General features: G+C 42.5%; 1 long non-coding RNA gene across 1 annotated transcript in view; it reads right to left on the bottom strand.

Moving 5' to 3' along the window:
• Nucleotides 1-8,447: 8,447 nt before the first annotated feature.
• Nucleotides 8,448-22,928, bottom strand: part of LOC124791962 — a 75,733-nt gene continuing 61,252 nt past the window's right edge. The window contains exon 3 of the long non-coding RNA XR_007016575.1: nt 8,448-8,594. This is a non-coding gene — a long non-coding RNA (uncharacterized LOC124791962). The remainder of the gene's footprint in view (nt 8,595-22,928) is intronic.

Genomic DNA, 22,928 nt, shown 5'->3' on the forward strand with positions numbered 1-22,928 from the left:
GTCATTTTTTCGGATAAATCGAGGTTCTGTTTACAGCATCATGATGGCCGCATCCGTGTTTGGCGACATCGCGGTGAACGCACATTGGAAGTGTGTATTCGTCATCGCCATACTGGCGTATCACCCGGCGTGATGGTATGGGGTGCCATTGGTTGCACGTCTCGGTCACCTCTTGTTCGAATGACGGCACTTTGAACAGCGGACGTTACATTTTAGATGTGTTACGACCCGTGGCTCTACCCTTCATTCGATCCCTGCGAAACCCTACATTTCGGCAGGAAAATGCACGACCGCATGTTGCAGGTCCTGTACGGGCCTTTCTGGATACAGAAATTGTTCGACTGCTGCTCTGGCCAGCACATTCTCCAGATCTCTCACGAGCTGAAAACGTTTGGTCAATGGTGGCCGAGCTACTGGCTCGTCACATTAAGTTGAAGCTGCATGGGCAGCTGTGCCTGTAACGCCATCCACGCTCTGTTTGACTCAATGCCCAGGCGCATCAAGGCCGTTATTACGGCCAGAGGTGGTTGTTCTGGGTACTGATTTCTCAGGATCTATGCACCCAAATTGCGTGAAAATGTAATCACATGTCAGTTCTAGTATAATATATTTGTCCAATGAATACCCGTTTATGATCTGCATTTCTTCTTTGTATAGCAATTTTAATGGCCAGTAGTGTAACTCGTTTCCAGTCATCCACTGTTGAATGTTGTCTCTCTTTTCAGCATTTCAAGCGTCAGTTAGCACTGTTTGCAGAAACGCTTGGCACACGAGGAGTAGCTCGACCATTTCACCTCGTACTGTTTAACTCCCTAAGCATAGTCATTGTCCTAGCTGCACTGCTGCTAGCACTTTGGAACTCACGAGTGATTCCTTCCGTTGTCCTGATGTGAGTTTTTGACAACCATTTTCCGCAAAGCTCGACGGTCCCTCTCCGTCGGTACATGATGTCTGCTTGGTCTTGGTTTGTCTGTGGTTGTTCCTTCGCGTTTTCACTTCACAAACTCCTCACCAACAGTGGACTTTGGCAGCTTTAGAAGGCTTGAAACGTCCCTTATGGATTTTTTAGCGATGTGACATCCAATAACTAATCCGCTATGGAAGTCACTGCGTTCCCCTGACCAACCCATTTTGCTGTTATCCGCCTCTCGTGACATCTAGTGGTCAATTCGGAATTAAATAGGGGTGATCAGATAAGGTATATAATGGTCTGAGAAATAGGACGGAAGGCAGTAATGTGGAAGGTGAGCATTCTCGCACACGGCAGATAGGGATGCCAACAGTGGCAGAATGGCAGCGGTCAGCAGGGTGAGGTGCGAGGGGTCGGTGGCTGAGCGCGCAGCGGCAGCTGCAGCCGCAGCAGAGGCTCTGCAGGACCGGTCGAGCCGCCAGCTGCCGCCTGGGCTGGACTCCGGTGGCTCCGCTGCCGCCGCTGCAGCGGCCTGCGGCCTGCGGCTCGCGCCTCCCTGGCCGATTAATCACTGCTGCCGCCGACGCGTCCGCTGAATAGCGGCTCTGCCTCTGCCTCTGCCCTGCACGCTGTTTTAACACGGCGTGGGAGGCCGGCACATCACGCCGAGGTTTGCGCCGCTTGCCACCGTCCGTTACACACAACACGACCGGCACCGTAAACGTCTGCTTACGTAGGCAATCTGTGACGAGGAGAACACAGCAAGCGCCATAACCCGATTTCCCAGAAACTTAGCTCAATTCAAGAGGGGTCAAAGTAAACGAACACGTGTCTCGACTTATCCCTAGATAATCTACCGTTATAGAGAAAACGATGGTCAAAGTTATCGTGACTTTTAACGAGTAAACAGTCAAACCGAAGCGGTGGCACATTGGTTAGCGTCGCTGCTTCACACTTTTGTGCCCCTATTCGAAGACCAATTATTATTTTTATTTTTTTTCTTATTTAACTGTCCATGTCCGTAGAAGATTTCTGCACAAATGCTTTCTAATAATATGTCTATTGAATGAAATAAAACAGGAAAAAGATACAATAAGTTAATGAAAAATTACTTGAAACTCTTTTCGGTGAAATTTCTGTAGTGTATCTTCATTCATAATGAACTGCAAATGCTAGTTTTTGGAAAAAGGATGCGTTATGCGTTGTATGACGTGCAATTACTATTGCGTGAGACCTTCAGCAATGTTAACGATCTTTCTTTCTCGAGTGAGATTCATGCGAAGTAATGTCGCTGTGGCAAACCTGCCTTCACTCGATTTCCTGGTGTTCGAAATTTCTGTTTCGAATGTTTCATCCAAGGGAATAAACTCTTTCCAGCTAATCACTCTCTCCTCTGAGTTTAACAGTAGAATTCCCACGGCGACCTTAACGTTTCCGCTCTTACTTTTAATTTCATTGAAAGCTGTTTTGCCGGCCGCTGTGGCCGAGCGGTTCTAGGTGCTTCAGTCCGGAACCGCGCTGCTGTTACGGTCGCAGGTTCGAATCCTGCCTCGGGCATGGATGTGTGTGAAGTCGTATAGTTAGGTTTAAGTAGTTCTAAGTCCGGGGGACTGATGACATCAGATGTTAAGTCCCATAGTACTTGGAGCCATTTTTTTGACGGCTGTTTTGGCTGTTGTATAGAATGAATCAGTCCTTCCTACTGTCGTTTCTTTTTAGATTCCTTCAAATTTGGCCTGCAGTCATTTCGGCTTGGCTTTACTGCGCTTCCTATTTATTTCCATCCCAAGTAACTTTTATTGCGGTATTCCTGTTGTGCCGTAAATTGGCACTGCCTTCCTTGTATCGGCGGATTGGCACATCTCCGCGGTGTGTGAGCTGGCCCGATATGAGCGCTATCGGGAGGCTGTGACGTGAGAAGGACGGGCAGTCAGAGCGAGATGTCAGAAACACATGTGCGACCAGCATCAGCGACTGATACGAAGTGATGTACGGTTGGTAAAAGGGTACCGTAAGGAGTTGGTTGACGCACAGTAAGCCCTGAGTAGAAGCATATCATACAGAGTGTTTCCATAAAAGCGTGAAAAAATGTTACAGAACATAGAGAATGCTCCACTGAACAATTTGAGGTAAGGAATCTTTGGTCGGAGAAGCCATCTTAGGGAGGTATGGAAGTAAAACTGTCTACCTCTTTGTCTAGCGTAGCTGTTTTCCAGCTTATTTACAACGAACATGCATACAAGTTTACACGTAGTGCACTACTTATTTACATGTACATTCTCTATTTTCTGTAAGGAAACAAGAACGAGCCTTATTACTGGAAAGTCATGATGCAGGTTTTGTTTACTTGTCCCTAAAGTGGCTCTGTTATACAGGGTGTTACAAAAAGGTACGGCCAAACTTTCAGGAAACATTCCTCGCACACAAATAAAGAAAAGATGTTATGTAGACATGTGTTCGGAAACGCTTAATTTCCATGTTAGAGCTCATTTTAGTTTCGTCAGTATCTACTGTACTTCCTCGATTCACTGCCAGTTGGCCCAATTGAAGGAAGGTAATGTTGACTTCGGTGCTCGTGTTGACATGAGACTCATTGCTCTATAGTCCTAGCATCAAGCACATCAGTACGTAGAATCAACAGGTTAGTGTTCATCACGAACGTGGTTTTGCAGTCAGTGCAATGTTTACAAATGCGGAGTTGGCAGATGCCCATTTGTTGTATGGATTAGCACGGGGCAATAGCCGTGGCGCTGTACGTTTGTATCGAGACAGATTTCCAGAACGAAGGTGTCCCGACAGGAAGACGTTCGAAGCAATTGATCGGCGTCTTAGGGAGCACGGAACATTCCAGCCTATGACTCGCGACTGGGGAAGACCTAGAACGACGAGGACACCTGCAATGGACGAGGCAATTCTTCGTGCAGTTGACGATAACCCTAATGTCAGCGTCAGAGAAGTTGCTGCTGTACAAGGTAACGTTGACCACGCCACTGTATGGAGAGTGCTACGGGAGAACCAGTTGTTTCCGTACCATGTACAGCGTGTGCAGGCACTATCAGCAGCTGATTGGCCTCCACGGGTACACTTCTGCGAATGGTTCATCCAACAACGTGTCAATCCTCATTTCAGTGCAAATGTTCTCTTTACGGATGAGGCTTCATTCCAACGTGATCAAATTGTAAATTTTCACAATCAACATGTGTGGGCTGACGAGAATCCGCACGCAATCGTGCAATCACGTCATCAACAGATTTTCTGTGAACGTTTGGTCAGGCATTGTTGGTGATGTCTTGATTGGGCCCCATGTTCTTCCACCTACGCTCAATGGAGCACGTTATCATGATTTCATACAGGATACTCTACCTGTGCTGCTAGAACATGTGCCTTTACAAGTGCGACACAACATGTGGTTCATGCACGATGGAGCTCCTGCACATTTCAGTCGAAGTGTTCTTACGCTTCTCAACAACAGATTCGGTGACCGATGGATTGGTAGAGGCGGATCAATTCCATGGCCTCCACGCTTTCCTGACCTCAACCCTCTTGACATTCATTTACGGGGGCATTTGAAACCTCTTGTCTACGCAACCCCGGTACCAAATGTTGGGACTTTTCGTGCTCGTGTTGTGGACGGCTGTGATACAATACGCCATTCTCCAGGGCTACATCAGTGCATCAGGGATTCCATGCGACGGAGGGTGGATGCATGTATCCTCGTTAACGGAGGACATTTTGAACATTTCCTGTAACAAAGAGTTTGACCTCACGCTGGTACGTTCTGTTGCTGTGTGTTTCCATTTCATGATTAATGTGATTTGAAGAGAGGTAATAAAATGAGCTCTAACATGGAAAGTAAGCGTTTCCGGACACATGTCCACATAACATATTTTCTTTCTTTGTGTGTGAGGAATGTTTCCTGAAAGTTTGACCGTACCTTTTTGTAACACCCTGTATAGTATGTACATAGTCCCATGACAGAACGTGCTGTTCTTGAGAGGATATGGATACAACACGTTCCTATTGTATTCTTATAGTTGCACACGTAAATTTTTCTCACTCGACACTTTATATTTGTAACGAAAAATATTTCTAACACGCACCACATATTTTGGTACATACGAAGTGCTTACAAACATATGGGTGTCAAAGATGCTATGATATGTCGTAACATTATGAAGATGTTCTATGTTTGGAAAAGATTATAAATTCACTTATGCAACTGTTTCATTAATTATGAAATTGATCCTTTTTTTCGCTCTAAAGTTCACAAAACCAATGTTTCTCTGTACTAGTGTAAAAGGCGTTTCCGTTGCGTAAATGAATTTACAATCATTTCCAAACATAGGACATCTTCATAATGTTACGACATATCATAGCATCTTTGACACCCATATGTTTGTAAGCACTTCGTGTGTATCAAAATATGTGGTGCATGTTAGAAATTTTTTTCGTGACAAATATAAAGTGTTGAGTGAGAAAAATGTACGTGTGCAACTATAAGAATACAGTGGGAATGTATTCACATCTGTTGGACGAATGTAATGAAAACAAATACTCCAAACCGACATTTCACGTAAGTCATATCCAGTAAAAATCTGTAACGCAACCATCTGTGTGGCGTGCTTATAATTATGTATTATTTATATTTTAGGACAATTAATCTGTAAAAAAAAACGCACCGCATGTTGTAATGAAAGCATGAAAACCGTCTGAAAATGAATGATAACGATTCGAAACCGGTAACGGTACCCTTTGAATAAAGGAACTGAAAATAAATTTGTGGCTAGTTGCTGTCTCAACACCATCAACATTTGTCTTAAGATAACAGCCACGGCCACCAACCATGTCATCATATGACAAAATTGCATCAATTTAGACAACGCTGTCTGTAGGAGAACAGCGGTCTGGTGCTTCAATTTGGTTAAAGTAACAGTCTATATCGCAATATTATTTATTTATTATGACCAGTGTCGACTTTAAGTTCAAATGTGAGTCCCCTGTGACTGGTGCTGGCAGCTCATCGGCTGTTCTAGCTGCGATCGTAATATCATTGCTGTCTAGACTGTTATTTTAACCAAACTACTTCTTAAGATTGTGTTATTATATGATTGTCCTGACTGTTTTAACTGTTGTAGCCGTTAGTATAGCTTACGTTTTAGTTTACTGATTTTTTCAGTGGTATCTGGTTCAGTGGCCGCATTTCAGCTTTACAGTGTTATACTGTGATTCTTAACTAAGGAGTCTATAATCTCATTTTTTAAGGTACCAGTGTTAAAGAGGAAAGTACCGGCACTATAAGCAAACGGAGTTGTCATTGAATGTTTATGTGGTCAGTTTTTAATGTACTTTCCCTTTCAGATCAGTCTGTTGTGATACCACTTGTGTTAATTGTGTCAGCCGCATTCCGGCTGTGTCAGTAGACGGTAACATTGTGTACAACTAAGGTGTCCACTTGCACTTGCACTTTGGTGGTGGACCCAGATGACCTGGGAGGATTATAACGTTAATTCAGGTAATGTACTGTGTACATAAACACTAATTATGGAGGAACCATATGACTGATGGTTCAAAGAAATGCTGAAATTTTAGTCTGTATTTAATTTTTATTTCACCACTTGGTTAGTTAATAAATGTTCTAAAAGGCTACACTGCACTTTTGGACCACTTCATTCCTGTATGTATAACGCTGCTTTTCCATGAACATTTTTGTATTTTACTTTTTCGTTGATCGGTTGAAGTATTTCTTTTGTTATCCAAGATTTCTTCGCATTTACTGCTTCGTACCTATGATTCTCTTTTCAACATGTATGACTGCCCTTTTTAGACATGTCCACTCCTCTTCAGCTGAACTGTCTAGTGTAGTATTCCTTATCGCAGTATCTGAACCATTTGCTTTGTGTCGTCGATCTTCTGACTGAATTGATGCGGTCCGCTACGAATTCCTTTTCTGTGCCAAACTTTTCATCTCAGATTAGCACTTTCAACATACGTCGTCAATTATTTGCTGTATATATCGCAAACTTTGTCATCTTCGTCTTCAGTCTTTACCGTCTACAGCTCCCTCTAGTACTAAGAAGTTGTTCGTAGATGTATTAACACATTTCCTGTCATCATGTCCCTTCTTCTGGTCAGTGTTTTCTATGTGTTCCTTTCTTCGCCGATTCTGCGAAAAACCTCCTTATTTCTTACTTTGTCAGTCCACCTAATTTTTCTTCTACAGCACCATACTTTAGATTCTCTTGTGTTCCGGTTTTCCCACAATCCATGGTTCACTACCATACAATTCTATGTTCCATTCGTACATTTTCAGAGATTTATTCCTCATATTAAGCTCTATGTGGGATACTAGAAGAGTTTATTTAGCCATGAATGCTCTCTTTGCCTCTGATCGTCTGATTTTTAAGTCCTCATTGTTTCGTCCGTCATGGATTATTTTGCTTGCCTAGCAAACTTCAAATGCCTCTTATTGTTTCTCAGTACTTCAGTATCCCACCTCTTTCCACACTGATTGTACCGGAAGATTCTCTTAAACTTCAGTCTACCATTCATCATTACTAAATTGTGATCTGTGTGTATATACGCTCCTAAATTGTTATTTGTGTCTCTATCTGCTCCTGAGTAGCCATTCAATCCAATATCTGATTTCGCAGTCTCTAACCATGACGTAAGCAAGCTGGAATCTTCCCCTGTCTTCGGGCCTTCTTCGACTATACCTCCTCCTCTTGTGATTCTTGAACAGAGTATCAGCTATTACTACCTGAAAATTATTGCAGAATCGAATTAGTCTTTCTCCTCCCTCACCGCTACTACCAAGCCCATAGTCTCTCGTAACACTTTCTTCTATTTCTTCACCTTACAACCGCAAAATTGTTGATTTTAACTATAAGTGCAACAGTGGAAAATTTGCATTAATTGTTTACCTGTTGTTCCGAAATCTATGAACTGCATTGAGAAATACCAGTACCCAAATTTACTCTTAGTGCAGGAAACAGGCTATGATTTGCCTGTTGCGTGTTATAAAGGATGTTTATAATATTCAGTGACATAGCTTGTGAGTATTCACAAACACTTATTGAATGTTTCATTTTTCTCATTTGTTTTACTACAGCTCTTCATCAGTTCTATCTGGTGCGATAGCATACAGACATTTATGTTTTATGTGTAGAATGAGAGTTATTTAGAAATTGTGAAGTATGTAATGAAGTATGGAGCAACGTTATTTAAAATATTTGAAAGACAATGAGATGAATGAGTAACAAAACTTTTATTTTCATTTGGTGGGACATACGGTTTAGTTAAAACATTTTCAAGTTTCAGGGAATAATTAATCCTTTCAGCAGAGCTGAAAATTTCATAAGCAACTCGTGTTCTTAAGTTTTTTTCTTCAAATCATCCCAAAATTCTCTCCCCTTTACTAGAGAAATTATTCACACATTTTTCTGAACAGTATTTGATTCCGTTTAGGAACCGAACATATGTGTTCTCAACTAACAGTCCACAATGGCGACAGTTTTCTTCAGAATGGGCTTCCGCTCTCCGCTCTCGCAGGCATCTACGCTGTGGAGCATGAATTCTTAGATTTCAGGCCATTAGGATTCCTTCGTAAAACTATATGTTGAACAATGCTGCTCAGAACCGGTTGGCGCCGCAGTTCCATCCTCCAATTCATTTAGACGTGGGTAATCTGAAAAATTTTGACAAGTTGCTACTGTAACTGAAATGTTTGGTTATCTAGAAACACTGTAAATTATTTTATTCGTTATCTAGGCACACTCATTTTATAAATACGTTTTAATAACCAACAAAATACGGTGGTGAACTGCTACGTAATGAAGGCACATTCGGAAGTTTCTGCTTTTCTTCTCTAAAGCGATTGCAGTAAGGTGCAGTGGTAGAGTATCAGAACTTGTATATAAATGAGAATCATCGTCTTAAATTAAGTAATACACACAGAAGATAAGAAGCATGCAAGTAAATATTATGCTATGACGTACTCGCGGTATAATGTGAAACTTTTCACTACGTAAAACAACGTCGCAGTGTAATCGCGTTACAGAATCTAATTATCCACTGTGACTCTGCAAAGAGAAAGAGAACTGCAACATCTCAAAACGAAGAGATTTTCGGACATACGAAGTATGGAGTAATTCACAAGGATTTGAAATGAAATGGATCATATTACATCATCTGTAAAAGATGGAAGAATACATTTTCGCTACTAAAATATGCATAACTACGAAACTCTTCGTCGCGTAATGGAGAACAGAAAGCAGAATCTGTTTAAAATTAATATGTGCGTTGGTGCTGAATGCGAATGTCTGGAAGGCCCATGTGCTCTCGCAACAAATTTTACAGGTCTTTATTCGGATCTCTTTTCCAGAATTCTCCCGAAAATAAGAAGCAGCCTGTCGTTTATGCCTGTTGCGGTTTCAACTCGTTTCGATTATATTGTTCATTACCTCTGGATGGTCTCTACTATGGCAAATAGATTGGTACCGAAGCACTAGTACTATGACCTGCAGAATTATTTTGGAATCTACGTGGCCGCCAAAAACGATTAGTATATGCAGGATTTATTTGTAGTCTACAAACTTTTCATCGGTGTAGCGTGGAAGACTGCGAAATCATTCGATACGGTCTGGCAGTATTTGATTCGATACGGTCTGGCAGTATTTGAATGGAATGATCGGACGAGAGCAGTTGTGCTTAATTGAAGTGGAGGGCGTCTTCAACATTGATTACGAGTTTCTGAGTTGGGAGCTTTGTAAAATATTCTTTAAACAACAACTTAGAAGCGAAGGAGTTTTCAGACAAAAGTGTAAATAGACTGTCTTCCTTGTTTGCATGTGATAGAAATTGTGTTTGAATGTGACATCTGCCCCTATTGTAAAAGTATTCTTAATACATTATGTGTAGACAGGCACACGTAAATGTCTATTGGTACTGAAGTTCTGTTAATAACGAGAACTGTGAAGCCCCTGTTATCACTATTTGTCTAGAATCTATTTAAGCCAAAATATTTACTAACTAAAGTTCTGGGTTTACCGTTATATGTTAACGTATACCGCTACTCTAATGAAACTAAAAGCCTGGAATAATGTTAACTATGCACCACCACCCAAATTGATGTTTCGCATTAATGCAAATGCTTAGAGAACCACAAAGATAAACAATAAACAATATAATAAATTAAGAATATGGAGAGGGTTGAAAATGAAGGAAGGGCATAAGAGCCGTGGAGTAAGTTGAGCTGAATCAGTCCTATCCGTTACTAACATGTGATGTCTAAAAGGGATTTTTTAAATGTTAAACGCACTCAAGTTGATATCTTGTTTTCTTTGAGTCTAGTAGTTACACATAGTAGTCATCATCTAATACATAGGAGAAAAAAAGAAGATTACGATTTGGCATTCCTTCATGATGTCATTAAAAACAAAGCTAGAATTGGGGAAGAATGGGGAAATTAATCGGTCATATTACTTTCAAAAGAACCATCCCCTCATTTGCCTTAAGCGGTATAGGGAAAGCACGGAAAATATAAAGTTGGTCTGCCAGACGAGGATATTTCAGTCGCCTTCTTCCGGAATGCGGGTTCAGTGTCTTATCACTCTGGCACACCGATCTGATGGTACGTGAAGTCGGCTGTATTTGCGTGTGTATGCAGTCGCATCTTACTCATTCGAACGTCGATAAGTCGAGTTTCTAGATAAATTGAAATAGCTGTCCAGCACCTTGAGAAAACTTCGATAAATCGAAGAAATCTTTGGTACACATGATAAATGAAAGCGACTGTCATAACAGTACGCCTAGAAACGCAATTAGAAGCTAGATTTTGACAATAGGTAATTTGAATTACTTAGACAACTGATTCTGTACATAGTTCGTCTTTCAACTCCTCAATTGTTCTTTGTTTATTTAATAGGGCATATTGTTTTCTAGAAGATAAATCAGGTGCAAAACTGACTTCCAAGATATAAGAGTGTTAGTTTCTGGCAGAAAAGAAGCACGTTATTTCATCTACATCTACATGGATACTCTGCAAATCACATGTAAGTGCCTGGCAGAGGGTTCATCGAACCACCTTCACAATTCTCTATTATTCCAATCTCGTATAGCGCGCGGAAAAAATAAACACCTATACATCTCCGTGAAAGCTCTGATTTCCCTTATTTTATCGTGATGATCGTTTCTCCCTATGTAGGTCGGTATCAACAACATATTGTCGCATTCGGAGGAGAAAGTTGATGATTGGAATTTCGTGATAAGATTCCATCGCAACGATAAACGTCTTTCTTTTACTGATGTCCAACCCAAATCCTGTATCATTTCAGTGACACTCTCTCCCATATTTCGTGATAATACAAAACGTGCTGTCCTTCTTTGAACTTTTTTCGATGTACTCCGTCAGTCCTATCTGGTAAGGAACCCACACCGCGCAGCAGTTTTCTAAAAGAGGACGGACAAGGGTAGTGTAGGCAGTCTCCTTAGTAGGTCTGTTACATTTTCTAAGTGTCCTGTCACTGACTGTGTAGTAAGAAAAAAGTATGGAGCGGAAACTTTCGACATTTTGCCTTATACTCTGTCAATATTCTTTAAACAGAAAGATCGGATTTTTGAACACATTATCATTTGGCGGGAGGAACCGTACGCGTCAAAGAGAATTTCCGCGCCTGTAAGAATGCTTGCTGAAATAGCTCTGGCGAGGTACTTGACGAAGGTTATATGCTTCATGAAAAAGAGAAGCCATTCGTTGTTAGTCTCGGCACTGAGGGGTTCGCCTCTAGTGGAGGATGGTTAGCTGACTTTAAAAAGAGACAAAATATCGGTTTTAAGAAGCTTTGTGGAGAAAGCGCAAGTGTTAGTAAGAGAGTTTGTTCGGAATGGAAAAATGAACCAGGAAGCCTGTTGGTATATTGTGATCCACGCGAGATATTCCATACTGACCACACGGGACTGTTTCTCAAGTGTTCTCCCGATAGTGCAATGACTTTTAAAAAAGAAAAATTTCTTGGTGGCAAGTATAGCAAAGAAAGTGTAACACTGTGGTTTGCAGACAAGATGGACGATTCTCAGAAACTAAAATCTCTTTCGCTAGCGCAACCTGCTAACCTTAGAAGTTTCAGTGGTATCACATTATTTCCCGTGTGACCTGGATAAAAATATGAAATATAGAAGCGAAGCAAATCCTATTTTTTCTGTCTATCTGGACAGTTCACAATAACCCACCAAATCAGGATAACGTGAAGCTTCAGTTGTTTCCTTCGAGCGCCGTTTCGAAATTACAACAGTGCACTGACTCAGTTGTTGAGTGTGTAGTCTTTAACGACCTTGAGCAGGAAATAATTCAGAATTCTAAAACTTTGTACCGCAAATAAGTTGGGACGATGGAATAGAGTAGAACTGAAATTTATCAGAAGTCCCATCGTAAGTCACATAAACATGCATCCCCTTCTGACATACTTAACGACCAATCAGAGTTACCAAACCGAATATTTCTGAAAAACTTCCACACTCTACTTATCAAACCACTTACTAAGCACAATCAAGAAATAACGTAATCTAATATAAACCCAACAAATGCATGTAATAATATACAACACAAAATATCTTTGTTATTCGTAAATTTATGAATTACTGCTTTGTATAAATGTGTTATGTTAGTTATTATCTTCAATACTGCGTAAGTAAAAAAAGAACTTAGTATACATCGTACTTAGAATATTTCTATCACCCAAGTCAATGTTTAGTAAACAGTAGCTTAACTAGAACCTCAAAACGTTCGTAAAATATAACTCTGTCCATAGATAAACTGCTTGTATGTAAAAAAAAAAAAAAAAAAAAAAAAAACTGTCAGTCGACAACATGGCGGATAACGCAGTGCACGTGTGTAAAATACGTGACAAAAAGTGTTTGTGCTGTTACAAAAAAGAAGAAAGGCCAAGAAAAAACAAGGAGAGGAGAATCTAAGTAAAATGAACAACTGATAGTGCGTAACTTAAAACTCGCGAAACTGAAGTAAATGATTGGAATCGTTGCTTTTGCACAGGCCAGTTGCAGCATCCAAATTGCTGTCGATATTCTACCACTGTAGAAACTGAAGATACATGTAATTTGCCAGCTGAAGATGGGTGCAAACCCGAGATGCATACGCCCGCATCTCGTGGTCGTGCGGTAGCGTTCTCGCTTCCCACGCCCGGGTTCCCGGGTTCGATTCCCGGCGGGGTCAGGGATTTTCTCTGCCTCGTGATGGCTGGGTGTTGTGTGTTGTCCTTAGGTTAGTTAGGTTTAAGTAGTTCTAAGTTCTAGGGGACTGATGACCATAGATGTTAAGTCCCATAGTGCTCAGAGCCATTTGAACCTCATTTGAACCGAGATGCATATTGGCATAAATAAAACGCAATAAGAAAAGTGGCTGGTCGCTGTATTTTTATAGTAAAATATCTCAAAGTAACCGTTTTGTCAGCGATAACCATGGAAGAATGTTACCCCAATGATGAATTTCGAATTCTTTCGAGAAATTTGAGTTATCAAGGAGCCACAGAATCATCTGCAACAACCTGGACTACATATGGGAGCGTTTTCGGACACGAGTGGAAATGCCACACCACTGGAGTCATCTTGTCCGCAGCGCGGGTTAACAACCTGTTCTCTTTAAACCGCACGGAGGCAAGCCGAGGCGAGGCGATAGGGTTTTTAATAAAGCTGCGGCGGCGCCAGCGTCGCCGTGATAAAAGCCCAAACTGGCCACTTGTTGCTTCCTTCGCGCTGTGCGGTCCGGCTCTGCGCACTCTTAAAACGCTTCCAGCTCGCCGGCCGTGTTAGCCGGTCCGGCGGCGGCCTGAGGATTTATTCGGCACACACGCACGCTCCCCAGGGCAATTCCTAATGAGGAGCTAGTGCCCACCGGCCCCGGCGGGACTCGAACCAGGTACTACTCTGCTGGGCATTAATCACTCAGCCGCAGGCCCCAGGGGCGCGCGCCGTCTGCCTGTCTGTGTAACGTGCGTGCGGCTCACCGATTGGGAAATGCCACAGGCGCGGGGCGTCCGTGCCGGCCCCACCACGTCGCTCTAATTCCGTCTAATCAGCACGCACTTCACTTATTACTACCGCTGCGCCTGCTCAACTCGTGCTCACTACCTTTTAAGATACAACCTCACAGAAAAATTACTCGGCATCCTTTTGCAGCGATTCTAAAATGGAGAGATGAAGTGGTACCGAAATATGCACTACATTATTTGTTTTAGCCTGCATCCGAAACGAGGAACTCGCTATGAAGTACGTGAGCCAGCATAGCAATTGACTTCGGTTTCAGCGTTTTTGTGATTAACCCAGGCATGTTAGCCCGGGCCTGTTCTTTCCTCTCGACTACTCTCTCTATAGGATTCGCAACACTATGGCGTTTCAGCACGTAGAAATAATAACCTCGAAAGGAGAGCCATAACTCTAAATTTTCAAATCCTGGGCCACACTTGAACGTTGAGTCGAAATTAAAATATTTTATTTTGTTTTTACTGGAACGACCAGTATCGCAATGAAAATAGTTTTAGCACGGATTGCGGCAGCTAATATTTCGATTCCACATGTACCCTACCATTTACTCTTGCAGTTCTGTGAACGGGTTTCACTTGAATTCATATCTTCCTGTCGTAATTTGTGATCTAGCGAACGTTTGTCCATAAACGTACACTGTTTTTAATATTCCTATAACTTCATCATCATCATTCATCCCCATTACGGTCGAAGGAAGGCAATGGCAAACCACCTCCACTAGGACCTTGCCTAATACGGCGGTGCGGGTCTCCCGCATCGTTCCCCTATGCTCCGTCACGGAGTATGGGACTCATCATCATCATGACTTTAATTTATAGTCAGAATCTTAAACGTGGCTGCGATTCAGCAATTGCATAAATTTGAAGAAGTTGAAAAAATCTGCCAACCACAGTAAGATTTTCACTCTGCAGCGGAGTGTGCGCTGTTATGAAACTTCCTGGCAGATTAAAACCGTGTGCCGGACCGAGACTCGAACTCGGGACCTTTGCCTTTCGCGGACAAGTGCTCTACCAACTGAGCTACCCAAGCACGACTCACGCCCCGTCCTCCCGAGTTCGAGTCTCGGTTCAGCACACAGTTTTAATCTGCCAGGAAGTTTCATCAGCCAACCAGTAGCAAACCTGAAGTTTATTTAGCTCTTGAGGTTCATTTCGATATTTATAAAAAAATCTTCTCCGGAAGGGGGGGGGGGGGGGGGGGGGGGGAACTTGTTACATTACATGGTGGTAAATTACATAAGCAGAATCCGAGCTGCTCTTGTCATACATAAAACTGGTACAAAAACCAGAAACATTTACACAAGAGCGTTTACCAATGGGCGAATACATTCGTGCATTTATTCTGGCATACACTGTGTATAATCTGGCTGCTGTCAACCATGACATGTGATGTTTCTGGTTTTTATATACCAATTTTGTGTATTACAAGAGCCGCTCGGTTTCACCCAACATATTTATCACCATGTGAAATAACAAGGCCCGCTCCTTCTCAAGAAGATATTTTCGTAAATATCGAAACCTAGGTCAAAGGCTAAATACCCTTTGGTTTGCAACTGGTTGGCAGATTTTTTTTTTCAACCTCTTTTAATTTACAGTTTTAATATATTTGATTACGTAGCAATAGGTTGCCGTAAAGTTTGAATCGTAAACTTCTAAATTAAGATTCTATACCTTTATTAAGGAAACTTATGGTTGGACAGAGTAAATAAACGCTGAATCATGTGGCGACTGCACCTTCTCTGATGACCTTGTGGTCTACGTCAACAGTAATCATCCTTCCATGTACATGCTGCGTACATGCTGCGTCACTTTCATAGTATACGGAGAGTTCAAATGAAAAGGTGCAAAAAGTCGTAACAACCAAAGCGGATGAAACGTACATAAGCCGCTTTGATTTGGGATAACATAGTGAGACATCCGAGTATGTAAGAGCGGCATCCGGCGTGGTTGTGCACGTGTGTTACCTCCCTCCAAAAAATTCAAAGATGTGCTATCAGCAGGCAAGGGACGCTCGCCCTCTTTTCCGACGTCTGAGGTTTCATAATCGCAGAATCCCTCGATCACGGAAAACCCATTAACTGAGACGTGTACTATGAGACACTCCGTGGCCTAAGCAAGTCCATCAAGAGCAAACACCTAGGCTGCAGCCCGGACATATTGATCTGCAACTTCCGTGTGTTTGGTCCGCTAAATAGCATCTCAAAGGGAAGCGCTTCAACTCTGACGACGAACTGAAGGACACAGTGGAGGACTGACTCCTGTCGCAGCCACAGGAATTCTGGGGACAGGAAACCCTTCAGCTCGTGGAACAGTGGCACGCGTGTACTCAGGTCTCTGGTGATTACTTTTGAATAAACACTTCAATTATACCCACAGTGTTGTTTCGTACTTTGTCTTATGAACACCCTTCATTCTTATACTGCGGCCTAAGTGTCTCAGCCGACGTTTCTTAAGATATCCGGTCCTTTACCTAAACATAATATTAAGCATAGAAGGATTATCTTCCTAATATGTTGCTTCCACCTATGACCCGAAAAACAGTTCGATCCAAACGCAAAATTCTATACTAGAACGGCGTCCAGTGCTGAATGAAGTATTTTTTCTAGAAATTATACCACGTCTCGTGTGCGCTGCGTCTCCATTTTGTGGCCTGAAGGATAACTTTGTGTTTCTAAATTAATGAGTCTACTACCCAGTAATTTAGTAAATGATGCATTTGAATATCATCGTTTTCAGTTGTAACAACACTGCACAGAGCGTAAACGATTTTTGACACGGTTATCAGCGTATCTAGAACTTCAGAGGAAGAATTCGGAAGAACGTACTCAGTAGCTAGCTCATTAACAATCTGCTGCGTATACTGTCATTGCTCTTAAGTAATGACTTTGTATCATTTGTCAGAAATTAGTCACCGCAAGTCGCCGAAGAGGCGTCGGACAGACCGAACAAACCCAGACGGGGTTAGCAACAGTGGCCGAGACATCGGATAATTTTATTAACAGTGCAGCGCAATTATTTTAAACGCAGCCCCAGACAGTGCCTCCTGGCCAATAATACCATATTATCACTCATTCATTGTAGTTTTTTTCTGGTGAGATGCTTAGAAAGTCAGAACAAAAACAAACCGAATAAGAAGTTATACATTTCAAATTAACTTGACGTAAACAAAAAATTCTTACAATAATACATCGTGATAAACCCAACGATGGTAAACACTAATTAACGTTTAAACGTAACCGAGAAATAACCTTTATTGACCGAAAAATACCGTTTTAACGGGTTTGTATCGTAGTTACGTACCACGACTCATTGCTGTGCGACGCGAATTATTTTTCTCTTACTTCTGTGCCAACACTACTAGAGACAGTAACCCGCTGATGTAACAGAAATACTTATGAAACTTCCAGGCAGATGAAAACTGTGTGCCGGACCGAGACTCGAACTGGGGACCTATGCCTTTCGCGGGCAACTGCTCTACCACTTTCATATCAGCGTACACTCCGCTGCATAGTGAAAATCTCATTCTAGAAATACTTCTAATTCTGACATAATTATGTCTTCCTATAATATGACAAGGTAAACATTGTATACAAATACTTAACGAAAATCTGCAATAAGCAACTAATGATGAGCCTGGTGGGCTCGAAACACAATTTGCATGTTTGACAATATTATTTTTTGTAACAGAAGTCGGACTGATATTTTGATTTTGGCCTTGTTGTTGTAATTTTATATTGAAGGTGAAGAAATCTCACAATCGATTTCTTCTGCGACTTCTCCAGATTTTTTATTCGTCAGATGTCAGTCGGAGGTAGCTTGAAATTCTCTGTTCCTCGAACTCGTTTCCGCTATAAATGAATGAATAACAACTCAATCGTGATCGCTTATTTCGATATACACTCCCATCCTTCGCTGCCAAATTTCCATTCATCTCAGTGAAACGCATCTTCGGCAAGGAGGAAAGTATCTGAGGATGGGCACAGCACCCCGGGCATGAATAGCGATAGTAACGGAAAATGCCGTAATGATGGATAATTCGCGTTAATTCTGAGCCACTGGTGCGGCAGACGAGCACAACAATTACGCTTGTGTAATGGACCTCGTTAGGGGCACAAGTGATTGGCCCTATTGTCGCTGGGAGGCCGGCCGCCCACGCCGCACACAATGCCGCCGGCAGTCGTGGGGCGGCTCGCGAAGAAGACGCAGACGTCACCGGCGCCTCCCAAGGCGGAGCTCGTAAAACTCGCATAAAGCGCGCCGTAACCGCATACAAGGCGTAGATGTGTGTCAGTCGAGCGCTTGGTCATTAAAACGCTTTTAAAACATTTCGAAGCTGTCATCTACCATGAAGAGACTTAAAGAGGTTCCCGAGGACAGAAGTTTACTCTCTAAAATAAGGAAACGAAATTATATTTCATTTTACACCACTTGAATCACTCTGAATTGTGGGTGGTGTACGGAGTGTATCAAATTAGCAATGAAAACTGATAGGGGTGGTAATGTACCATAATAGGAGCCAAAAGGGACCAGTAAACAGGCATCGGCAAACGAGTTGCTTGCAAGGTAACTGTGAATGCATGAGTAAAACCTGTACTGACTTCAGTTTGAAATACAGTCCCTGTTTGTACAAATGTACACTCTAAAACAAGAAAGCGCTTGACGAAGGAATTATTCGAATAGCACGAAAATTGGTGGAGGTCACGTACATGTAAAGACAAAAAATCATCACAGTTTCTCAAACATTGGATGATTTATTCAAGAGGAAGATCTTCCAAACTGGGCAGGTCAATAACACATTGTTCCACCTCTGGCCCTTACGGAAGCGGTTATTCGGCTTGCCACTGATTATACACTCCTGGCCATTAAAACTGCTACACCGCGAAGATGACGTGCTACAGACGCGAAATTTAACCGACAGGAAGAAGATGCGGTGATATGCAAATATTAGCTTTTCAGAGCATTCACACAAAGCTGGCACCGGTAGCGACACCTACAACGTGCTACCATGAGGAAAGTTTCCAACCGATTTCTCATACTCAAACAGCAGCTGACCGGCGTTGCCTGGTGAAACGTTGTTGTGATGCCTTGTGTAAGGAGGATAAATGCGAACCATGACATTTCCGACTTTGATAAAGGTCAGATTGTAGCCTATCGCGATTGCGGTTTATCGTATCGCGACATTGCCGCTCGCGTTGATCGAGATCCAATGACTGTTAGCAGAATATGGAATCGGTGGGTTCAGGAGGGTAATACGGAACGCCGTGCTGGATCCCAACGACCTCGTATCACTAGCAGTCAAGATGACAGTCATCTTATCCGCATGGCTGTAGCGGATCGTGCAGCCACGTCTCGATTCCTGAGATGGGGACGTTTGCAAGACAATAATCATCTGCACGAACAGTTCGACGACATTTACAGCAGCATAGACTATCAGCTCGGAGACCATGGCTGCGGTTACCCTTGACGCTGCATCGCAGACAGAAGCGCCTGTGATGGTGTAGTCAACGACGAACCTGGGTGCACGAATGGCAAAACATAATTTTTTCGGATGAATCCAGGTTCTGTTTACAGCACATGATGGTCGCATCCGTGTTTGGCGACATCGCGGTGATCACACATTGGAAGCGTGTATTCGTCATCGCCATACTGGCGTATCAACCGGCGTGATGGTATGCGGTGCCACTGGTTACACGTCTCGGTCACCTCTTGTTCGTATTGACGGCACGTTGAACAGTGGACGCTACATTCCAGATGTGTTACGACTCGTGGCTCTACCCTTCATTCGATCCCTGCGGAACCCTACATTTCAGCAGGATAATGCACGACCGCATGTTGCAGGTCCTGTACGGGCCTTTCGGTATAAAGAAAATGTTCGGCTGCTGCCCTAACCAGCACTTTCTCCAGATCTCTCACCAATTCGAAACGTCTGGTCAATGGTGGCCGAGCAATTGGCTCGTCACAATACGCCAGTCACTACTCTTGATGAACTGTTGTATCGTGTTGAAACTGCGTGGGCAGCTGCACCTGCACACTCCATCCAAGCTCTGTCTGTCAATGCCCAGGCGTATCAAGGCCGTTATTACGACCAGAGGTGGTTGTTTTGGGTACTGATTTCTCAGGATCTATGGACCCAAATTGCGTGAAAATGTAATCCCATGTCAGTTTTCCATAATATATTCGTCCAATGAATATTCGTTTGTCATCTGCATTTCTTTTGTGGCGGTGTTCGTAGCGACAAACAATTCGCGATAGAAACGGCTTACGAAGTCACCGCCACACTTTTAATAGCGGGCCGACCGTTCCGCTGGAACAGTGAACAGAAAGATGAAAACCCAAACACTCTGATTAAATAAAAGTCGGTACTTATCTTTATTGATGAAGATACAGAAACACAACAGTGAACTCCGTGTCTACAGAGATCTGTCTAGTTCGAGTCGGAGCGGCTAGGTCAGCGTCGGCTGACGACAAACAACAACTCTGCTGCGATGAACACACAACTGACTAGCAAGTACACAATTCGGTGGCGAGTATACAACTGAGCGGCGAATACAGAACTGTCCTAGCGCTCGCGACTCCAGCGCTTAAGAAGCCAGAAGCCAGCGGTGGCGCGCGCAGACTTGCGGCGATTTCCTGTCTCGCTGGCGCTGCTTATGCGGACGGCGTCCGGACTTTGATGCTGCCAACCTTTTGGCAGCGGGCTCGGGTGGCATTACTGGCTAGGATATAACAATTTCTTCTTCGTGTAGCAGCGTTAATGGGCAGTAGTGTAGGTTTGCTGGATGTTCTCCTAAGGGATATTTTGTCAAGTTCTGTCCAAAAGGCGCGTTAGATCGTCAAAATCCTGAGGTGGTTGGAAGGTCCTACTCATAATGATCCAAACGCTCTCAGTTGGAGAGAGATCCGGCAACATTGCTGGCCAGTTTTTGGCGACCAGGCAGACAATCAGTAGATACTCTCGCCTTGTGTGTCTGGGCACTATCTTGCTGAAACGTAAGCTCAGGATAGCTTGCCTTAAATGGCAACAAAACTGATCATAGAATACTGCCCACATACCACAGTGGTGTAAGGGTGCTGCGGATGATAACCAAATGGGTCCTGCAATGAAAGGAAATGGCACTGCTGGCCACCATTCGTGGTTGCTGGGCCGTATGACGGACGACGTTCATGTTGCTGTCCACACGCTCTCCGAGAAGCCTCCAAACACGTCTCCAGCCTGAAATCTCATTCACTGGAGTAGAATTATCTTCAGTGATGAGTCCCGCTTCGAAGTGAGTCCCAATGACCCGTTCCTCAAGAGGACATCCAACTATTCTATGAGCCTAATGACTGAAAAAGTAGTACACATATTCTGTGCCCACGGCACATTCAGTGTTTGAAGAGGGTATCTAACCCGCCAGTATGGTCTCAAAATGAACAGGCTTGGCAGGGCCTATACATTGGCCTACAGGATCACCTGAGCTCAGTCCACTGGTAGGTTCTGCCTCAGAGGTGAACAGTATAGCACTACTTTGAAAAACTAGACCTGCGAATTGTACGGAATTTTTAAGATTTACGATATTAACAATAATTGGATCCAAATGCAAGATTGAAACGTGCGGTACTCTGTTTAATAGATACGAGTAATCCGTAAACTCTTGTTTTTTCACGTGCTGAATCAGCATTGTATTTCGTGCCAAGGTTCCCACAGACAAAGTTTGAGTACAAGTAGACTGAGAGTTAATCTTTTAAATTTCAAACACATTTGTACCAATCATCACAATATTTCGTACTCATGTCAATGGCGACTCGTAACCAGGCATCCGCAATTGTCTCGCAAACGGCTCGGAGCCCTGTTTACTGAAACATTTGTGCTCCTATTACCGTATGCTTTCACCTGTGTGAGTTTTCGCTATTACGTGTGGTACACCCCATACATTAAATACACACAATGCAAAAGCTTTATATATAATGAAGAAAAAAACTGTCACAAATACGTAAAATTAATAAAGAAATGAATATGATAAGCCGTGTAGTTCAGATTTTGTCAAAATGGAAGTAACGAACAAAGAGAAATGTTACACAAGTCGTTCATATTGTAACAATATATCATGCATTGGTATTAACTAAATGACAACGATTCCCGATGCACAAATTTGAGTCACTCTACACCAGCAGACGAACTCTGTTATAAAATTTGTGGTGCCTCTTTGCACGTGAGCTTATGAAAAGGCGAGTTAAATAAATGTACCTGTTTTGTGCTCCTTGAATATGAATAGTACATGCAATATTTGAAAGATAGTAGTCATAGTTCTATATTCTCACCTACAGGGAACGTATCTAAATGAAGAGAAAGTGGGGTGGACAGCGAGATGTAAATTTATTTATTTATTTATTTATTCAGACTTTCCTCTGTACAAAGGTTTTTCTCCAACATAACAAATACCCGGAAAATATTACATCTTTTATAAATCAACTTGCATCTAAACACTAATATATATATTCCTTATTTCCACGGTTATGTAACACGCAATATACGCAATTTCACTGTAAAGGCACCATATAAAAACCCATAAAGTAATTTCGTTTTCGAACGTTTCTATGTTCCCTAACTCCAGAGATTCTAGTTCGCCATTGGTACAGGTACAGTTTTGCACGTTAGCGTTATTTTCATACGTAATTATTTTATCGTCGTAATATTAATTTTACTTAGATACGCTTCACACGTACGTTACTGTAACAAAAGTATCGAAAAGCGTCATTGGCGGTTTATTCACTCTTTCTTAATATTTGCCTTTCGTGCTTTCAACTTCTGCTAAGCAGCCGACATCTTCCTTAATATCTGATGCAGCAAACTAGTTAAAAAACAGTCGTGGGCTCAGAATATTTTTTTTAATTTAAGTTATCAAAGTACAGTCTGCAACGTGGGTCCCTCATGTACACAGTTCATCCGTCTCCTTCTTGATCTTCCACTTCTTCTGTCACCTTCC

The sequence above is a fragment of the Schistocerca piceifrons genome, chromosome 1, assembly GCF_021461385.2.
Source record: "Schistocerca piceifrons isolate TAMUIC-IGC-003096 chromosome 1, iqSchPice1.1, whole genome shotgun sequence".
NCBI classification, from domain to species: Eukaryota; Metazoa; Arthropoda; class Insecta; order Orthoptera; family Acrididae; genus Schistocerca; species Schistocerca piceifrons.